At 39.6% G+C, this 20,629-nt stretch overlaps 1 long non-coding RNA gene and 1 pseudogene across 3 annotated transcripts in view; one reads left to right on the top strand and one right to left on the bottom strand.

Annotated features, from left to right (window-relative positions):
• Positions 1–2,669, bottom strand: part of LOC309865094 — a 327,841-nt gene extending 325,172 nt beyond the window's left edge. For both annotated transcript variants that reach the window (XR_014311949.1, XR_014311950.1), the window contains exon 1: positions 2,587–2,669. This is a non-coding gene — a long non-coding RNA (uncharacterized lncRNA). The remainder of the gene's footprint in view (positions 1–2,586) is intronic.
• A 2,991-nt stretch (positions 2,670–5,660) lies between these two features.
• On the top strand, positions 5,661–18,613 carry LOC309864135 (small ribosomal subunit protein uS2 pseudogene; annotated as a pseudogene). The gene is made up of 2 exons: positions 5,661–5,735; positions 17,804–18,613. The product of its transcript is annotated as a small ribosomal subunit protein uS2 pseudogene (transcript).
• The last annotated feature ends 2,016 nt before the right edge of the window (positions 18,614–20,629 follow it).

The following is a 20,629-nucleotide window of genomic DNA, read 5'->3' as shown; positions in this document are numbered from 1 at the left end:
GGTATACTTCGAACATCCACTTGATGGCTCTATGCAGGATGTGAGCAAAACAGAGATGTCAAGAATATCTCAGGATTCTGGTGCAATGGGAAAGAGAAGGTGAGCAGTAGGTTTCGCGGGAAGAAGTCTTAAATCCTGTTTTGGATGTTTTATGGTTGTTGTATCTGTTGGTCATCTATGTGGACTCTCCAGTGGACAACTGAATTTATGAGCTTAGAACACATGGGCAAGTTGGGGCACAGGGCAGAAACGTAGATGTATTATTACACCCCACTGTCTCAGTGCAAGAATGCATCTTGAAGTTTGTCTCAAACCATGCCTATATGATTTAAGTAGCTGAACAATCAGCAGTTACTTCAGTCATTTAAGAAGGTCAATTTCGATCAACTCATTTAAATTAGTTGACTATGTGCCTGAAAGTATTAATTCGATAGCACTACACTTGACCAAGCTAAGTAGAACTTATACAAAGGAAGCCATTTGCCTTCTTAATAAAAATTTGTTTAATGATTTTTATAAGAAATTTTCCCAGGCCTCACTCAATCCCACTTGCTTTGTTAGTTTGGATTTTTTAATTTTTGTTTCGTTGTTTGGGAATTGAGGACATCCTCGTTTCTTTGTATTTATGAGGCTCAGATAGGTTTTTTCAGACACACAAAACAACTTTGTTCTATTTTTATTTTCAAATTATTCATTTTAAGTAGTAGCAATTGCAAAATCTTCAGCTGCATGGTTTGATATTAATTCAAAATAATTTCTGAATAAAAAGTGTTCCAAAATTAATTATTTTGGAACCAATAATGGCTGAATCAAACACCTATGTCGGGAGGAGGGAGTCATTTCATGTCTCTAACACTGATTCCTAGATCACCAAGCAACCTTCTGATTATGTTAGCTTCCTATCTCGTGCCAGTAAGAATATGCTAGTCTGCATAAGTTATAATTCTCACAGAAATGGTTTCATTGGTCTTCTGAAATACAATACATACATACATACATAATGAAACTTTTCACATGAGAAGCCAAGAAGCAAAAGAGATGTAGTAAGATTTGGAAGAAACATAACAAAAGGAAAAACTTAAGAGAAAACAGACTCATACGGATAGCCGGTGACTTCACACATTAGAAATAATGGCAAGGATTCAACAGCTGATAGTGATGGTGGAGAAACAACTGAGGGTTTTGGAGGGGAGTGGGCTGGAGGATTGGGTGAACCTGGTGGTGGATATTAAGGAAGACACGCATTGCATGGAGCACTGGGTGTGGTGCAAAAATAATGAATTTTGGAACACTGAAAAAAAAATAAAACAAATTTTTAAAGAAAGAAAGAAAGAAGAATGGCACTGAAGCACAGCAGAAGAAAAATAGAAAATTAAATAACTTTAACGCCTAAAGGGATGCCTGCCCCATGGACACCTGTCCTACTAAACTTAGGTGAACGTCTTCGAAGAAATGATGCATTGTTGATGCATTGTTGATGTGGGTTAATAATTATCTCCCTGAACCACTTTGGTCCTTGACAGTGTCAGGGTACCAAATGGTGTAGTAGACTAGCCCAAGAGGCACAGGGAGAGATTGCTATGGCCCCAACACAGTCTATAGCAAGCTAGGCTATTGATGATACAGTACTACTGAGTCCACAACAATGTCTTTCTAGTAGGCACTTTACCATAGGCACGATGCTAAGTGCTTCCCATACATTTTCTCATTTACATCTCAGACAATCTTGCAGCTAAATTTCACCACCCCGTTACCACTATGGCAGCAGAGTCCCTGAGAGATGAATGGGCTGAAGGGTATACACAAAGCAACACCGCAGAGCTGCTTTAGGCAGCCCTCTACTGGGTACGAGTGGTAGAAAACCGATTTGACCAAGCTTAAGAGGAGAGAGAAAGTAGGCTTGATTCATGCAAGCCAACTGTGTGCGCATGCGTGTAGCTGTTACAAGGACACTGGCCCCAGGACTGGAAAGCGGCGGGACGACTGCCACTCCTCCCTGCTTTTCTCCCTGGGTTGGCTCAGTTGCCTCGTTCTCCAAAAGGGCTTCCTCCTCACCACAAGGAACAGGGCCGCTGGGCAGCTTCTAGCTCATGTCTCCCAACGTCACCCCCCACGCCCCCCGAGAGATGCCCTCTTGCTAAACACCGACCACCTAACAAGCTGGGGGTGGGCTGCTCTGACTAGCTGAGCGCTCCCGGTTTCTGTAACCTCCGCAATCCTCATGGCCCGCGGCGCAGGGGAGCAGCACCCACACCGTTCCCTGCGGGATCCCGGCGCCAGGGACCTCCACAGGTCATGGGCATTACACTGTCCTCAGAAATGAATTGACTTTCCAGACAAAGAGAAGATGCAACACAGAAAAAGAAAAGAAATGGGACTTCACCACAGAATTTCGGAAGGTTAGTTCCAGAACATTCACGACGGATTAACTACCAGTTTGTCTGCATTACGTGGTACCGGAACCCAGAAAATGAAATACTTTGGAATGTTCCCATTCTCATTTACCTACACCTGGGAAGCAACACCTCCACACATAAAATAATCCTCTTCCCCAAGTATTCAGAAATAAACAGCAGAAGTGTTAACCTTCGGAGTTCCGGTCCCCTTCAAGGATTTCATGGAATCTGTGGGCCGCTGGCCCTGAGCTTTAAAGCTCTGAATCCACCCAAGTCGGCCACGCCCGCCGCAAGCCGCATTTCCGCTTCCCATTTCCGCTTCCCGAGCGGATGCCTGTCAGAGCCTGCCAATAGGGGGCGCTTCAGGGAGGCTGCAACGCGGGAGGAGGAAGAGGAATCTTCCGTTGACTTCCAGTCATCTTGTGGCTCCTGGGAGCAGCACACCTCATTGCCTTGTCACCCCAGGAGAGGCACTTTGTTTAGGAAACTGCAGTTGAGTCTAACGAAGAGATTGCAGCACTCTCAGAACCAACCTCTTTCTTACCACCCTCCGACAGCTGGCACCAGCTTCCGCTGCTCCCCCTAACAGGACAGAATCCCAGCACCACGTGGACGGTGGCTCCTCCAGCCTCTGCCCTCTTTTACTCCAACTCTAGGAGGAGCAGCTGCTTCCTGAATTTAGCTGCTTCTCTTATAACTCAGAAATGTCTTTTTGCCTTTTCAATTACCATGTTGATAATTTTACACTTAGCAGGTCTTCGTAATTCTAATAAAATAGCTGGTGTGATTTCTGTCTCCCAAATAGATAGTTACGGCCATATTCCCAGAAATAAGCTCATATTAGGTCCATACTCCCCATTTTGCATAAAAATTTTAACAGGTTCATCAATACGCTAAAATTAATTTATAGCCACTTACGGAATCCATGAAGCCAAAATTAAGAATCTCAGTCCAATGCAGCACATGTTCCATAATGGTGCTTAGAAAATAATTTGAAAGTTCCCTGGGTTCAGGCTACCACTCACTAGGAAGTCCCAACAATTTTATAAGTGAATGCACGTACCTGTGTTGTGTGCTGTTTCCTGAAAGGTGGCCTTGGCATTTCAAGTGAGACATCACAGTAGAAGACTGTATATTCGCCAGTGAAAGATAGTTAATAAATCATGATCTTGAAGGAGAATTTCACAGTCTTGAGGACCTTCGTTTTAATGATAGTCTATTCTCTGAATAGTTTTAGAAAACTGATTTTTTTTTAAGTCTATTCTTGTAATGTTTTTCAACCTTTATGTTGGCAGGTTCCAATGAATCAAGTTCCCTTGGGTTTAAGTAGACTCAAGGTAAAAGCTGATATTAAGATCTAGAAAATTGCAGGGCTGGAGTCATGTGAGAAGTGTCATCGCTTTCCTCTAATAGAGAGAACTCCAAGATGAAATGCAGATTCTCCAGGAAGTGGGCAAGATAATCTCCTGAGGAACAGAAAGAACTTTTAGAGCTCCTATTTGTACCTATGCTTTATCTGACACTTTTCAATTTCTACTTTAGGGGGCATCTGGGAGGCTTAGTGGGTTAAGCCTCTGCCTTCAGCTCAGGTCATGATCTCAGGGTCCTGGAATCGAGCTCCACATCGGGCTCTCTGCTCAGCAGGGAGCCTGCTTCCTACTCTCTCTCTGCCTACCTCTCTGCCTACTTGTGATCTCTGTCTGTCAAATAAATAAAATATTTTTTTAAAAATTTCTATTTTTGTGCATTTTTATAATGCACATAATATCAGTTGGATAAAAACATGTGAACATTTTATAAATAAAAATAAATACCTATACTCTGAGTACATTCTCAAAGCTTTTTTAATAATAAAGGTCCACTTTCAACATATTTTGGAAAACACTGCTTTAATGGTAAAGAACTATGTTTTGGAGCAAGTTGCAGCAACATTTAGCTGCAGGCCAAGTCAGATCCATTATCTGCTTTTGACAGAAGGAAAAGGGGGAAAATCTGTGACAAGGACTGAATATGACCACAAAGACTAAAATATGTACTGATTTCCCTTTACGGAAAATGTTTGCAAACCTCAACTTTGGAGCAAGCCCATTTGAAACACCTCTAAAATTCTTTGAAAGGGTAAGAGAGGGCTCCTTTCTCAACTTACCAATGAAATTAGTACAAATGAGAAGGGATGGTGGAAATAAGTTCATAGACTCATGCTTGTGGCCCAACTATAGAATTATTAAATATACAAATATTAACAATTATTTGAATGGGGATGAAAAGTCAAAAGCAGAGGGAGTAACAGTGAAGGCACTGATTAACTTCTCTAAATATGATGAAAGCATTATGGTATTGGGATGGTATTGGTATTTGGGATGGCATTATACCATCCCAAAGAGTCTGACAATGAAACAGTTTTCATTTTATGAAAAAAAAAAGCAAGTAAGAAAAGAATTTTAAATCAATGTATATGACTATAAAATTTCATAACAACTAATGTTCAAAGGTGATTCTGAACCATCAAAATTAGGATAGGTTATTTACAGTATCTCTTCATTAAGGATTTTGAAATACATTTTAGTAACATTTATGGAGAGAAAAACCACTGAAATAAATAATCCTGAAATAAATAATCCTGAATAATCCTGAATTAATAGTTTAATTCACATCCAAAAAACCTAGGCTACACAGAATGACTTGATGCCTAGTTGACCAATTCTTCATAATATAAGGATGAAAACAGAAGCTTTAAGCCAAAAATGCTGAGAGCCAATTCATTGAAGATGCCCCTTAGTACCTGTTAATGAAGAAGAGGAAATTAAAATATAAAGTAATTAGGCTACCTGTATTAGGGGCAATAAGGCTTTCCAGTAGGCCTAATTAACTGTAATATGTTCATTCTGTTCCATTTCAGGCTCCACCAAATATGCTATTCACAGTGCCTGAAATCTGGAAACTGGGAATATATCTGTCCTTTGACCACTGGATTGAATAGAATTAACCTTTTCAAATTTAAATATAAATGTCTAATAAAAAGCATACACCTACCACAGTCTGTGACTTCCAGGAAGGAAAGTTTTTATTGCTCACTGAAGCACCATTTTAGAACAGCTTGCACACAGGGATCGTTTCTGGGGCAGACATTGTTACCATTGTTGACTACCAATATCCATTCCACTTCTTCCTGTCAAACAGAATTTCAGTTTTGTTTGGGGTCACTGTGTACACAACTAAAAATATCTCCAAGCAAAGACTGGCCATGGAACCCAGAAACTGCCAATGAGAAAATGCAAAGCTTGCAAGCAGAAGACTTTGGTCCTTCCACCTCCTTTTTTCAAGGCTGCAGATAGAGAGGTATGGAGGAACAGCAACCACTTGCCACCTTGGGGCTTAGAGCCCCATGAAGGCAGAGCAAGCCTGGGACAGGCAGCATTAGTGAGGAGCTGAGCCAGTTCCAGGCTGTCTCTCTCTGGCCTTGTTGTTACGTGAGAAAAGAAAACTCCTTAGTTTTTAAAGCTATTGCTGAGAAGTGTTCTGTTAATCTCAGCTAAGGCAGTCCTAACTTTTAGAACGTGTTATTATGATTATCAAAGTACAGTGCTAAGTGCTTTAAAAACACTGTCTAACTTGATTTTTTCAAGAGCTCTATGATGAGGAAACTATTATCATCCATTTTACAGGGATTTTAAGTAACTTCCCAAGATGACCCAGCTAGTAAATAGCAGAACTCAAATTCAAATCCAGATCTAACAATCTCTATTGCTTCTTGCACGATGCCAAACCCAGTGCATTATACATAGATGGTTACCAGATAATGGCTTTGTTTAAAGATATTTGCATAACCCACAGCCACAGAAGCTAGAGAGAATGTCACTCTCCTGGTCAGAGAGCAGATTTATTTTATTGCTCCAAGATAAAAAGTCTTCCTGCTCTCCTTAGAGGAGATTTGTTAGTATTCCAAGGTTAAAAAAAAAAAAAAAAAAAAAAAAAAAGAGGGAATGTCTTCCTTGGGTGCAAAGATTGGGCAGGTTTGCCAACAGCCCCTTCTAAGCTTACAGGACTTAAAAGATCTCAGGGTTCCTCATCTGTGACCAATAGCCCTATGTGCACAGTATCCTTTGGGTCCTTGTCCATACTACCCATGGAATTTGGGGCTCAAGGGAAACTGATATAAGCATTAAGCTGATGCATAAACTGTCTAAACACATTTGGGCTCCTTCTCTCTTCACCAAAAGAATCTATGGAAATGTGGCCATTCGAAGTAGGAACCACAGTGGTCTTTGTGGCTTAGGGCCCACTTGACCACTTGCCAGTAGATAGGAGATATTTTAAATTAAGTAATACCTCCTTTTAGCCCTAAAGAATGATGTTGAAAGAATTAAGAACTTCACAGTCAAGTGCCTCATACTATTTTCTTTAAAATGTAATTATGCCAAAGAAGTAGTTTTTCATCATATTGGAATTTGTCACACTCTTCAATTTTAGAATTTTGGCAGCACATGTGAAGAGATTAAATATCAAAATCATCATCAAAGTTACTAACAATAACATGGAAACCACTACTGTAATATAACATCTCATGATTTCCATAAAAGCTTTCCTAGGTATGGCTTCATTCGTTCTCTTGCAGTCTTACTATAAGGTTTTCTGTATGGCTGTTTGAATACAGCTGTCTTGTCCCCTGACCTCTAATATCCTCAAGGTGCAAAAGATCTCACATGTTCCAATAAACATACCCTCTTTCTTCAGTGCCAATCTTATATAGCCCACACTGTATCAGGCAACCCATTTGCTCTCTTACATCTCACGGAGTTCTGAAGGACAGTATCCAGTTGTAGCAAAGACAAAAATGTTATACTCTGATAAAATGTTGTGTCATGTAATTTGGTGAAGGAATATGGTATATGCCTGCCTAGCACTCCAGATGAAAACCTCTGTCCTTGGGTCCCTGGATAGCGAATCAATGTTTACTAAACACCCACTGTGCACAGAACATGATGTTCCAGGCACAATGGAGCAAGATGACAGATATTTTTAAATGATCCCTGCCATCAGATATAACGTACTTTGGAAGACAGGACATGTGTGAAATATTAAAGAACACATCTATAAATAATACCATTATACGAGCCAATCAGTGCAGTGGCTATAAAGCTCAGTCCACTATCCAGGTGCACAGAAGACATTAAATAAACTAAATCTAGGCCCAAATACCCAGCCTACTGAGTTCTCCTTCCCTTCAGAACACACAAAAGTTATACGTTTAAAAGGACCATGGGTAGGTGGGAACTCCCTCTCACCCCTTGCTCCCCACCTGGTCCTGGTTCATCCATCTTCACCAATCACTGATGAGATCTGGCTGAGATCATCCCTTCATTGGAACATGAGAGTCTTAGGCAAGGCTAGAAGGCCCTGTGCTCAGAGTGAAGGCTCTCTGTGTGAACCGTACAGCCTTCAAGAAAACTTTCTACTCACTCAGAGAGTTTGTTTCCATGGAAGAGTGCCAGGACCCACACTGGCTGTGACCCACCAACCTCTCTCCCCTTCCTCATCACAGGGAAGACCCTCTCTCTCTTGACTTCCCTCTTTCCTTCTCTCCTCTATACTTATCTTTTTTCTTGGACACCTAGAATTACCTCAAATACAACACTTATTCAATTATTATACACTACAACCAAACTAACAATTAGGTGGTATTCGTTATGTGCCAGACACTGTTCTAGTGCTTTATTATATTTATTGTATTTATTCATTTAATCTTTACATAAACTTCTATAGTACTATAGTTATCACCATCTCACAGTTGAGAAAACTAAGGTATGTAGAGGTGACTTTGTCCAATCATGTAACTGGTAAAACTGGCTGATTGCTAGTTTTGACCTTTAGTACAGTTAAGAAGAGCCATTGACCTCAAAAACCTTCTGTTTTTCAATATAAACTTGTTTGCACGGTGTTGTGGAGCTTTCTCATAGAATACGAACCACAGACAAAGATAGGACATGAATATGTTCTAGTCCCCCCTCGCCTTTTTTAAACCATAAATTAGGGTCAGCCATATTTTAAACACCATATGAAAAACTTAACAGTTCTCTTATGAAAGTTATTTAAACTTGGAGTAGGGTCAGATTTGAATACTATTCAGGCTTAAAAGGTTTCATTCAATTGCTCAAAAACAAGGAACATTCGACTCTTGGAATTTATTACTCAATTTTATCTGGATGTTGGATAGCTGGATACTATCCTGTGGCAATGAGTCCTAGCAATATCAATTTGTGGTTTTATAGGAAGCAGGGTCAAGACTGTTTAGATCACAAATCCTCAAGCTTGACCCCAAGGTTTTCCAGATTCACCATCCACAGGAAATTTCAAATAACCCTCAGGTGAAAAACAATCTCCTGGACTCCCAGAAAGTACTCTTTTGAGGGCTCCTGCCCTTCTGGGATAGAGGAAAGCTGAAAATAATGATCTCTCTCTCTCTCTCTCTCCATCTTTCTAAGGAGTTTTAAAAGTTAAAGCTAAATCAGGATACTCTTAATAGTGTATTCCCAGAAAGTGAGATTTCCGGGACATCTGGATTTGTTCTCGTCTAAATGAACACTGTGAAAAACCAAGACTTATTTTTCTCCTGACAATTCATCCGCCATGATCAAAAGTGAAAATGATATAAATTTCTTGTGTCATATTTTTCTTATTCCCAATAGTAACTATTATGAAGCAGCCTTCATTTTTAAAGGGGAAGTACAAAGTCTGATGGGTATTTCAAGAAGAAAAAACAACAATTGATTCACTCTATCAAAGCTTGTCATGTAACAGCTGAGCCCTGGCACTACCAACAACAAACAACAAATGTGCCAAAGACAGCAAGATGCATTTGGGAGATAAAGCACAGCTTCCTTCGTGCCAGAGCACCGCTTGAACAGATGAAGATAGGGCATGAATGCTGCTTGAAGAAGGTGGGTCCTGAGAAGGGGTTGGTGACAACACGACACTGGGCTGTAATTGAGAATGCCGGTCTCATTGCAGACCTCTGCAACGGGGCAGCTGCGAAGTGTCTTTTGACATTGCTACTTGGAGCCAAGTCATCTTTCTCATTAGGCTGTTTAAATGCCACCTGGCCATGCTGAGAAATCTTCTGCAACACAAAGAAGAATGTCAGTGTTCCCCAAAGAAAGGTAGAGCAAAAAGCTAAACAAAGACAATGTTAACACAATGCAAAACTCTATCCTGCCACGGGTACATTATCTATCCTTTGGAGTTGCCACAGACCATGGTAGCTTAATCTGAAAACCTAACTGCCAATTATAGAATGCTTTGGCAGTTTCTCCCTTCTATCGTTGCTGGAAGAATTATTCATGTGTTGAAGCTAACTATGCCCATGACTGAACTCTGAATGTCATCTTTGAAACTCAAATCAAGAATTTGGTGGCTGGCCTCTCAGTTCCCGGATGTAGGGCAGTCAGAATATGTTTCAATGCATCTTCAATCTATTACCGTAAAACATCCAGAAAGCTTCCCAGAAAAGATACTCAGAGAAGATTTTTGTGAACTACTGGAAGGTTACTTACCACAAAGTCTCTGACTCGATCTCTATCTACCTCTTTGGTACCTCCCCTCACTATTCTAATAAGGGAGCAGAGAAGACACCAAAAAATTAAGAGTTCAGATAAAATAAGGTTGAGGTGATTGCTGTTAATGCATCTTCTGACAGTGAAAAGCAAGGAAATGCTAATCACTTAACAATTAGCCATGTTGTTCCCTTAATTAGAAATGTACTGCATTAAGGAGAAACTTGACCGAATAATTTGCTACTTGATTGAGATGATTATCAACCCTAGAAAGATCACTGGGGCACAACTTAGGAAGATCTGTAAATACATGCCGGATCTTTGTTGCTAATATCACTGTGGACAACAGCTCTCAAGTGTGGTCTGCAGACCCACTAGGAGTCCTCAAGATCTTCTCAGAGGAAATATTAGGTCAAAACTATTTTCATAATAATAAGAAGCAGCTTTTGCCTTTTCTCCTGGGTTCACATTGCATTATAGTACAAAAGCAATGTGAGTTAATGAGTAAACTTACTGCTTTGAGTCAATCACTGCATTCTTCTGTACCTAAGATGGGATGAAAGGGTTGTTTCACTTAAGAGTGTCCTCGACGAATCAGTGAAAAGTATTAATTTTTAAAATTAATTCTCAGTTCATAAATTCACTTCTTACACGTTCATGTGACAAAATATACATAAAACCCTTCTGCTCTATACCAAAGTGCAGTGGTTGTCTCAAGGAAAAACACTTACGTGATTGTTTGAGTTGTGAGGTGAACTAGCTGGCTGGGCATTTCAGTCAATAGAGAATGATAAACCATTCACTCATTCAATTAATACCTCCTGAGTTCGGTGTTCTTCTTAGTGAGAATTAAGCGTAATCACCATCAACTCCCTTTCAAAGTTGAATTATACATTAACAAGTTTCTAATCCTTTCTAAATAATATTGATATAAAATTCATATTCTGTACAATTCATAAATTTTAAATACACAATTCAATGGTTTTTGGTATATTCACAGAAGTGTGCATCTATTACCATAACCAGTTTTAGAACATTTTTATCACCTTAAGAAGAAACCATGGCAATCCTTAGAAGTCTTTCCCCATTTCTTCCCAACATCCTCAGTTCTAAGCAATCACTAATCTAGCTTTCATCTTTATAGATTTGACTATTCTGGGCATTTCATAAATCATACATTATGTGGTCTTTTGTGACTGGCCTCTTAGCATGTTTTTGAGGTCCACCTATGTTGTACCATATAATCTTCATTTCTTTTCATTACCAAATAATACTCCATTGCATGGATATGCCACACTGTATTTTTCCTTTCATCAGTTGATGGAGATTCAAGTCGTTTCCACATTTTGGTTATTATGCTAACAATATGCTGCTATGAAATTTTATATACAATATTTTGTGGGGGTTGCATTTTTGTTTCTCTTGGGTGGATATAGAAGTACAATTGTTGGGCCATATGATAACTCTTTCTTTAACCTTTTGAGGAACTGCCAGACTGTTCTCCAAAGCAGCCAGGAAATCATTCTTAAAAACTCAGCACTAATGCATTCACTCATTTAGGAAACATTTGCTAGAAACTAGCTATGTCCAGTTCCATGTTCTATATCTTACAGATATAATGGCAACCAAAACAGAGTCTCTGCCATAATGGAGATTATAACCTGGCAGAGAAGATAGACAAAATCATAACTTTTGGGCTAAATATAATGATAAGGAAAGTACAGGATATAAACAGCCAGATAATAGAGGGACCTAACCTGTTCAGATGCCTGGTAAGATCTCCCTGAGGAAGAAATGTTTTTTCTGAGACTCAAGTGAAGGGATAATCAGAACTAACTTGGCAAAGAAGGAGGAGAGTGTTTGGTACAAAAAAACAAAGTCATGTAAAACTCTAGAGGTAAGGAGGGAGTATATTTTGTTTGAGAAACCAAGAGAAATTCACTGTGACTGCAAAGTGTATAGTGTGCAAGATAAATGAGAGTAAAGATTGAGTCTGGGGAAATAGACAGAGACCACTGAAGGGTTTTTAATAGAGCAGTAATGTGATTAGATTTGTGTTCCTAAAGAACACTCTTGTTTCTATCTGGAGACTGAATTGGAGGAAAGCAAACTAGAAGCTTCAAACCAGTCCAGAGCATAAAAAGAAAAAGTGCCCAGAAGTTATGGTGGCCCAGACTACAATGATGGCAGTGGACCTGATGGAAATGGAATGGAATCAAGAAACATTAAAGAGTAGAATCAGTAGGAGTTGATGATTGATTGCAAATGGAGAGCAAAAAACAGGTAGGATTCAAGTAGATTTTCTCTTCAGGTACTGGGTGAATGGTAATGCCATTTACAAAGATGGTGGTAACACAGGGAATATGACAAATCATGATCCACAGCTCAATGCACAAAGAAGGAACATTTCCCATGCACTCACTTCATGCAAGGCACTAGGACTAGAGCTTGAATATAGAATATATATATATAGAATATGTATAGTAAAATACATATGCTCTAGACCGATAACAATCCCTCCAAATATGTTTGCATTCTTTTCTTTTTTTTAAGGCTTTTAATAAAATTTTTTATTTATTATAAACATATATTTTTTATCCCCAGGGGTACAGGTCTGTGAATCACCAGGTTTACACACTTCACAGCACTCACCAAAGCACATACCCTCCCCAATGTCCATAATCCCACCCCCTTCTCCCAAACCCCCTCCCCCCAGCAACCCTCAGTTTGTTTTGTGAGATTAAGAGTCACTTATGGTTTGTCTCCCTCCCAATCCCATCTTGTTTCATTGATTCTTCTCCTACCCACTTAAGCCCACATGTTGCATCACCACTTCCTCATATCAGGGAGATCATATGATAGTTGTCTTTCTCCGCTTGACTTATTTCGCTAAGCATGATACGCTCTAGTTCTATCCATGTTGTCGCAAATGGCAAGATTTCATTTCTTTTGATGGCTGCATAGTATTCCATTGTGTATATATACCACATCTTCTTGATCCATTCATCTGTTGATGGACATCTAGGTTCTTTCCATAGTTTGGCTATTGTGGACATTGCTGCTATAAACATTCGGGTGCACGTGTCCCTTTGGATCACTACGTTTGTATCTTTAGGGTAAATACCCAATAGTGCAATTGCTGGGTCATAGGGCAGTTCTATTTTCAACATTTTGAGGAACCTCCATGCTGTTTTCCAGAGTGGCTGCACCAGCTTGCATTCCCACCAACAGTGGAGGAGGGTTCCCCTTTCTCCGCATCCTCACCAGCATCTGTCATTCCCTGACTTGTTGATTTTAGCCATTCTGACTGGTGTGAGGTGATATCGCATTGTGGTTTTGATTTGTATTTCCCTGATGCCGAGTGATATGGAGCACTTTTTCATGTGTCTGTTGGCCATCTGGATGTCTCCTTTGCAGAAATGTCTGTTCATGTCCTCTGCCCATTTCTTGATTGGATTATTTGTTCTTTGGGTGTTGAGTTTGCTAAGTTCTTTATAGATTCTGGACACTAGTCCTTTATCTGATATGTCGTTTGCAAATATCTTCTCCCTTTCTGTCAGTTGTCTTTTGATTTTGTTAGCTGTTTCCTTTGCTGTGCAAAAGCTTTTGATCTTGATGAAATCCCAATAGTTCATTTTTTCCCTTGCTTCCCTTGCCTTTTGTGTTGTTCCTAGGAAGATGTTGCTACACCTGAGGTCGAAGAGGTTGCTGCCTGTGTTCTCCTCAAGGATTTTGATGGATTCCTTTCGCACATTGAGGTCCTTCATCCATTTGGAGTCTATTTTTGTGTGTGGTGTAAGGAAATGGTCCAATTTCATTTTTCTGCATGTGGCTGTCCAATTTGCCCAACACCATTTATTGAAGAGGCTGTCTTTTTTCCATTGGACAATCTTTCCTGCTTTGTCGAAGATTAGTTGACCATAGAGTTGAGGGTCTATTTCTGGGCTCTCTATTCTGTTCCATTGATCTATGTGTCTGTTTTTGTGCCAGTACCATGCTGTCTTGATGATGACAGCTTTGTAATAGAGCTTGAAGTCTGGAATTGTGATGCCACCAACGTTGGCTTTCTTTTTCAATATCCCTTTGGCTATTCGAGGTCTTTTCTGGTTCCATATAAATTTTAGCATTATTTGTTCCATTTCTTTGAGAAAGATGGATGGTACTTTGATAGGAATTGCATTAAATGTGTAGATTGCTTTAGGTAGCATAGACATTTTCACAATATTTATTCTTCTAATCCAGGAGCATGGAACATTTTTCCATTTCTTTGTGTCTTCCTCAATTTCTTTCATGAGTACTTTATACTTTTCTGAGTATAGATTCTGTGTCTCTTTGGTTAGGTTTATTCCTAGGTATCTTATGGTTTTGGGTGCAATTGTAAATGGGATTGACTCCTTAATTTCTCTTTCTTCTGTCTTGTTGTTGGTGTAGAGAAATGCAACTGATTTCTGTGCATTGATTTTATATCCTGACACTTTACTGAATTCCTGTATAAATTCTAGCAGTTTTGGAGTGGAGTCTTTTGGGTTTTCCACATATAGTATCATATCATCTGCGAAGAGTGATAATTTGACTTCTTCTTTGTCGATTTGAATGCCTTTAATTTCCTTTTGTTGTCTGATTGCTGAGGCTAGGACCTCTAGTACTATGTTGAATAGCAGTGGTGATAATGGACATCCCTGCCGTGTTCCTGACCTTAGTGGAAAAGCTTTCAGTTTTTCTCCATTGAGAATGATATTTGCGGTGGGTTTTTCACAGTTGGCTTTGATGATATTGAGGTATGTGCCCTCTATCCCTACACTTTGAAGAGTTTTGATCAGATGCTTTTGATCAGTTTTGTCAAATGCTTTTTCAGCATCTATTGAGAGTATCATATGGTTCTTGTTCTTTCTTTTATTGATGTGTTGTATCACATTGACTGATTTGCGGATGTTGAACCAACCTTGCAGCCCTGGAATAAATCCCACTTGGTCGTGGTGAATAATCTTTTTAATGTACTGTTGAATCCTATTGGCTAGTATTTTGTTGAGTATTTTCGCATCTGTGTTCATCAAGGATATTGGTCTATAGCTCTCTTTTTTGGTGGGATCCTTGTCTGGTTTTGGGATCAAGGTGATGCTGGCCACATAAAATGAGTTTGGAAGTTTTCCTTCCATTTCTATTTTTTGGAACAGTTTTAGGAGAATAGGAATTAGTTCTTCTTTAAATGTTTGGTAGAATTCCCCCGGGAAGCCGTCTGGCCCTGGGCTTTTGTTTGTTTGGAGATTTTTAATGACTGTTTCAATCTCCTTACTGGTTATGAGTCTGTTCAGGCTTTCTATTTCTTCCTGGTTCTGTTGTGGTAGTTTATATGTTTCTAGGAATGCATCCATTTCTTCCAGATTGTCAAATTTATTGGCGTAGAGTTGCTCATAGTATGTTCTTATAATAGTTTGTATTTCTTTGGTGTTAGTTGTGATCTCTCCTCTTTCATTCATGATTTTATTTATTTGGGTCCTTTCTCTTTTCTTTTTGATAAGTCTGGCCAGGGGCGTATCAATTTTATTAATTCTTTCAAAGAACCAGCTCCTACTTTCGTTGATTTGTTCTATTGTTTTTGTGGTTTCTATTTCATTGATTTCTGCTCTGAACTTTATGATTTCTCTTCTCCTGCTGGGCTTAGGGTTTCTTTCTTGTTCTTTCTCCAGCTCCTTTAGGTGTAGGGTTAGGTTGTGTACTTGAGACCTTTCTTGTTTCTTGAGAAAGGCTTGAACCGCTATATATTTTCCTCTCAGGACTGCCTTTGTTGTGTCCCACAGATTTTGAACCGTTGTGTTTTCATTATCATTTGTTTCCATGATTTTTTTCAATTCTTCTTTAATTTCCCGGTTGACCCATTCATTCTTTAGAAGGATGCTGTTTAGTCTCCATGTATTTGGGTTCTTTCCAAACTTCCTTTTGTGGTTGAGTTCTAGCTTTAGAGCTTTGTGGTCTGAAAATATGCAGGGAATGATCCCAATCTTTTGATACCGGTTGAGTCCTGATTTAGAACCGAGGATGTGATCTATTCTGGAGAATGTTCCATGTGCACTAGAGAAGAATGTGTATTCTGTTGCTTTGGGATGAAATGTTCTGAATATATCTGTGATGTCCATCTGGTCCAGTGTGTCATTTAAGGCCTTTATTTCCTTGCTGATCTTTTGCTTGGATGATCTGTCCATTTCAGTGAGGGGAGTGTTAAAGTCCCCTACTATTATTGTATTATTGTTGATGTGTTTCTTTGATTTTGTTATTAATTGGTGTATATAGTTGGCTGCTCCCACATTGGGGGCATAGATATTTAAAATTGTTAAATCTTCTTGTTGGACAGACCCTTTGAGTATGATATAGTGTCCTTCCTCATCTCTTATTATAGTCTTTGGCTTAAAATCTAATTGATCTGATATAAGGATTGCCACTCCTGCTTTCTTCTGATGTCCATTAGCATGGTAAATTCTTTTCCACCCCCTCACTTTAAATCTGGAGGTGTCTTCGGGCTTAAAATGAGTTTCTTGGAGGCAACATATAGATGGGTTTTGTTTTTTTATCCATTCTGATACCCTGTGTCTTTTGACAGGGGCATTTAGCCCATTAATATGTCTGCATTCTTATTCCCGAAACCGGCAATATGTTACCTTACATTGTGCTAAGGAAAGAGTTAACATAGCAATTCCAAATGTCTATCCTTGAAAAGACCTCCTTGCAAGATCAGCCCTTGGCTAACCTCTGGGAATTTAGATTTTGGAGTGTTCCCACCATTAACTGGTAGGAACGACTCACTGTGCCTAAAATATTTGTGTAAGCAATATGTTTTGTGCTGAACATCTGCATTCCTTCTAGGAATCAGGAATTCTGGCACACAGCAGACAAAGTATGCCTCATAACCAGCTCCAATAAAGACCCCAGGCACTGAGTCCCTAATGAACTTCTCTGGTTAACAACATTTCACATGTGCTGTCAGAACTCCTTGTCGAGGGAAGGAAACACATGCTGTGTGATTCCATTGAGAGAGGACCCTTGAAAGCTTGCACCTGTTTTCCCCCAGCATTTGCCCCATGTGCCTTCTCCCTTGGTTGACTTGGCTTTGTTTCATTGTTGTTGTGACTGGTGTTTGTGCTCTGATAAATTGTAGCTGTGAATATTATTATATGTTGAGTTCCTTGCATCCTCTCAGCAAAGCATCACACCGGAGGGTGGTCCTGGAAAGCCCAAACACACATAGCAAAAGTGATTTTGCAGATGTGACTAAAAGCTTTGAGATAAGGATTATCTGAGCGGGCCGAGTGTAATGAAGCAAAGATCAGAGTGAAAATGCAGGAATGGGCCATGAGTCAAGGGAGGCAGGCAGCCTCCAGAAGCTACATAAGAACGTAGACTCTTCCATAAAACCTCCAGAAGGAGGTGCCAACATCTTGGTTTTAGCCTAGTGAAATTAATTTCAGACACTGACCTCCAGCACTGTAAGATAGTAAATTTGTGCTGTTTGGAGCCAATACATGTGTGGTAATTTGTTATGGCAATACTAGAAAACTAATATAGATGATCTTAGGGACCATGAAATTTTGTGAATGAGACAAATACATATACACACAATACTTCCCAAACATTTTAATCACAGTCTTTAACTACTGCATACTATCCAGTTTGCCACAACTATTCCCTTTCCCAAGTGTAATGACAGCATTTATGAATTATCAGAAAGTAAAGGCTTTCCAAGCTACCCAGAGAGGGGGTCTTTGTTGTGTTGTTCTGGGTTTCCATCCTAACTTAGAGGGAAACTTTGACATCAAGAGTCCTTGATTTCCTGCACATGAAAGAGGAGTCCTTAAATTCCTCCAGCCCACTGAGGTGGCACCAAATTTGACTTCCATCTACAAAAGGAAAAGCAATGGCATCCACATCACAAATCTGAAGAGAACCTGGGAGAAGTTTCTGCTGGCAGCTCAGGCCATTGAAAGCCCCGTTGATTTGAGTGTCAGAGGCTCTCGGATTACCGGCCCGCTGGCTGTGATGAAGTTGGGGCTGTCATTGGAGCCACTCCTATTGCTGGCCACTTCACAACTGGGACATTCACTAACCAGATCCTGGAAGCCTTCCAGAAGCTGAGACTTCTGGTGATTACCAATCCTAGGGCTGATTACCAGCCTCTCACAGAGGCTGGTTAACCTGCCTACATTGTTCTATGCAACACAGAAAAGAGTCTGATGGACGTTGCCATCCCATACAACAACAAGGAGCTCACTCAGCTGGTGAATCTGATGTGGCGGACACTGGCCCAGGAATTTCTGCACATGCGTGGCACATTCTCATGTGAACACCCACAAAGGTCACACTTGATCTCTCCTTCTACAGAAATCCTGAAGAGATTGAAAAGGAAGAGTAAGCTGCTGTTGAAAAGGCTGTGACCAAGGAGGAATTTCAGGGTGAAAGGATTACTGCAGGTCCCAGATTTATTGCCACACAATCCAAGGTTGCAGACTGGTATGAAGAAGGGCAGCTGCCCTCCGTGACTATTCAGTGATTCCCACTGAAGACTAGAGCACTTGGCTTGCTACTGAAGACCGGTCTGCATCTCCCAGTGCTCAGGCCACTCGAATGAGAAGGAACAACCACCGAGTGGCTCTCAGCTATTCGTCCACAGACTCTTAAATGAAAACTGGAAATAAGATTGACAGAAAGTAACATTTCTAAAAAGAGAGAGAAAGAGTGAAAAAAGAAGAGAAGGAAGGAAGGAAGGCAGGAAAAGAGAAAGGAATTCAAGGGACAGTTTGTTATATATTAAGAAAAGTAAAATAAAACTTTCCTACTAGACATTTTTCAACTCTTGTCACATATAACAACACTATGCAATATGTAAAGTTAAATGACAAGCTGGTTTACCAAATCATGAACCAGAATGCATTTTATACAGGTTTTAATGCTTGTTTTAAACCTTTTTTTGAGGGGTGCCTGAGTAGCTCAGTGGGTTAAAGCCTCTGCCTTCGGCTCCGGTCATGATCTCAGGGTCCTGGGATCAAGCCCCGCATCAGGTTCTCTGTTCAGCAAGGAGCCTGCTTCCCCCTCTCTCTCTGCCTACCTTTCCACTGACTTGTGATCTCTCGCTCTCTGTCAAATAAATAAATAAAATCTTTTTTTTTTTTAAAAAGCATTTTTGAGGGGGTGGGGAAAAAATACTAGCTGGCAGTTGATCAGGTTAGAAAACTCTGGTAGGCTTCCTTGATAAAAACTAGAAGGTAACATGATGTTAATTATTGTGAGACAGAGTTAATTGATGTACTGGTCAATAATACATATAAAATAAGGTTTCTACTACCAAGAAACAGGTGTCTGTTTGATGGAAAGGCAAAGTTAGACAATACAACCGCCTTTAATTTCACAGTCTGTGATTCTTCATAAAACTTTTAAAGATCAATTATGTCCTATCAATGTTAGATCCAAGCCAAACTAAGTGATTTATGTACAAATACCCTCACACATGGAGTAATTGTTGATTGAGTAACTTATCTTTATTAAACATGAACTCAAGAGATTATATTAGGAAGCAATTTACACTTACGACTTTCTACACACTTTTTAATTCACCTCCACTTTCTTTTTAAAAAATATACCCCTTAAATAACTGGAGGACAAGAGATACTGCTTCTTTTTTTTTAGAAGTAAATTAAATACAGTAGTTTAATGCGGTGATTCAGATGTGTCTATAAAATTTAGGTGATATTACATTTAATGCAGTTTTTCAAATAAGAGCTTTCAGTGGTGTTGCACGTCAACGAAAATTCCAGTCTGTGAGAGCTGACTTCACTATTAATTATACAAACACTCATACGGTATTCACTACTACATTAAAGACACAGTGCTCAGCAAAGATGAGTAAAGAACAGCCTCTGATCTCAAGCAGTTCATAGGCTAATGGTGGAGATTGACACATGAACAGATCAGACTATAGACGGGATGGAAAATTACTGAGATAAAAATATGCAATACACAGGCACCTAATCAAGCCTAGTGGTAACAAGAGAAACATGCTAGAATCAGGACACTTACTGTGAGCATGAGTTATGTGGGCCACAGCAAATGGGATTGGGTCAGTAAAGACTAAAAGAGAATAAAACCTTTTATTTAGCAAGTTGTTAGTGGGTGGTTTGTTTCTCTGAGAGCTACAGATCTAAGTTTGATGTGAGTAATAGGTGAAGTGCCATAACATAGTATGCATGTGATTGGGGAAAAAGATATTTAAAATGCATTTTTGTTTCAATAGTACTACTTTTGATTGATCCCTCTGTCTACCATCCAATCGCTAGAAACAGTTAATGTGTGGAGTTCGTTTAACATCTTCCCAAATTTTTATTGCTGCTTTCCAATGTACTAAATAGTTTTATGTTTAAGTGTTTAAATAAGGAGAATCCTAAGTCTTCTTTTGCTATGTTTCTTTCTTAGATTAAACACTGACAAAGAAAATCCCTTGGAAATAATATTAAATCCAAGAAGAATCTGGGAAAATACCCACATGCAGCCTCACACACCAACAGCATTACTAAATCTTTGTTGTCCCCCAGTTCTCATGTCATCCTGAGCTCTAAATGAGTTGAATGTATCTGCAGAATCCACCCTGTGGAGACAATCGGATTACTAGGAAGGTATTCCTGGAGCAGACTGCAGCAATAA

The sequence above is a fragment of the Mustela nivalis genome, assembly GCF_964662115.1.
Source record: "Mustela nivalis genome assembly, chromosome: 5".
NCBI lineage: Eukaryota > Metazoa > Chordata > Mammalia > Carnivora > Mustelidae > Mustela > Mustela nivalis.
Note: the sequence above shows the minus strand (reverse complement) of the source record. Positions and strands in the feature narration are given on the sequence as shown.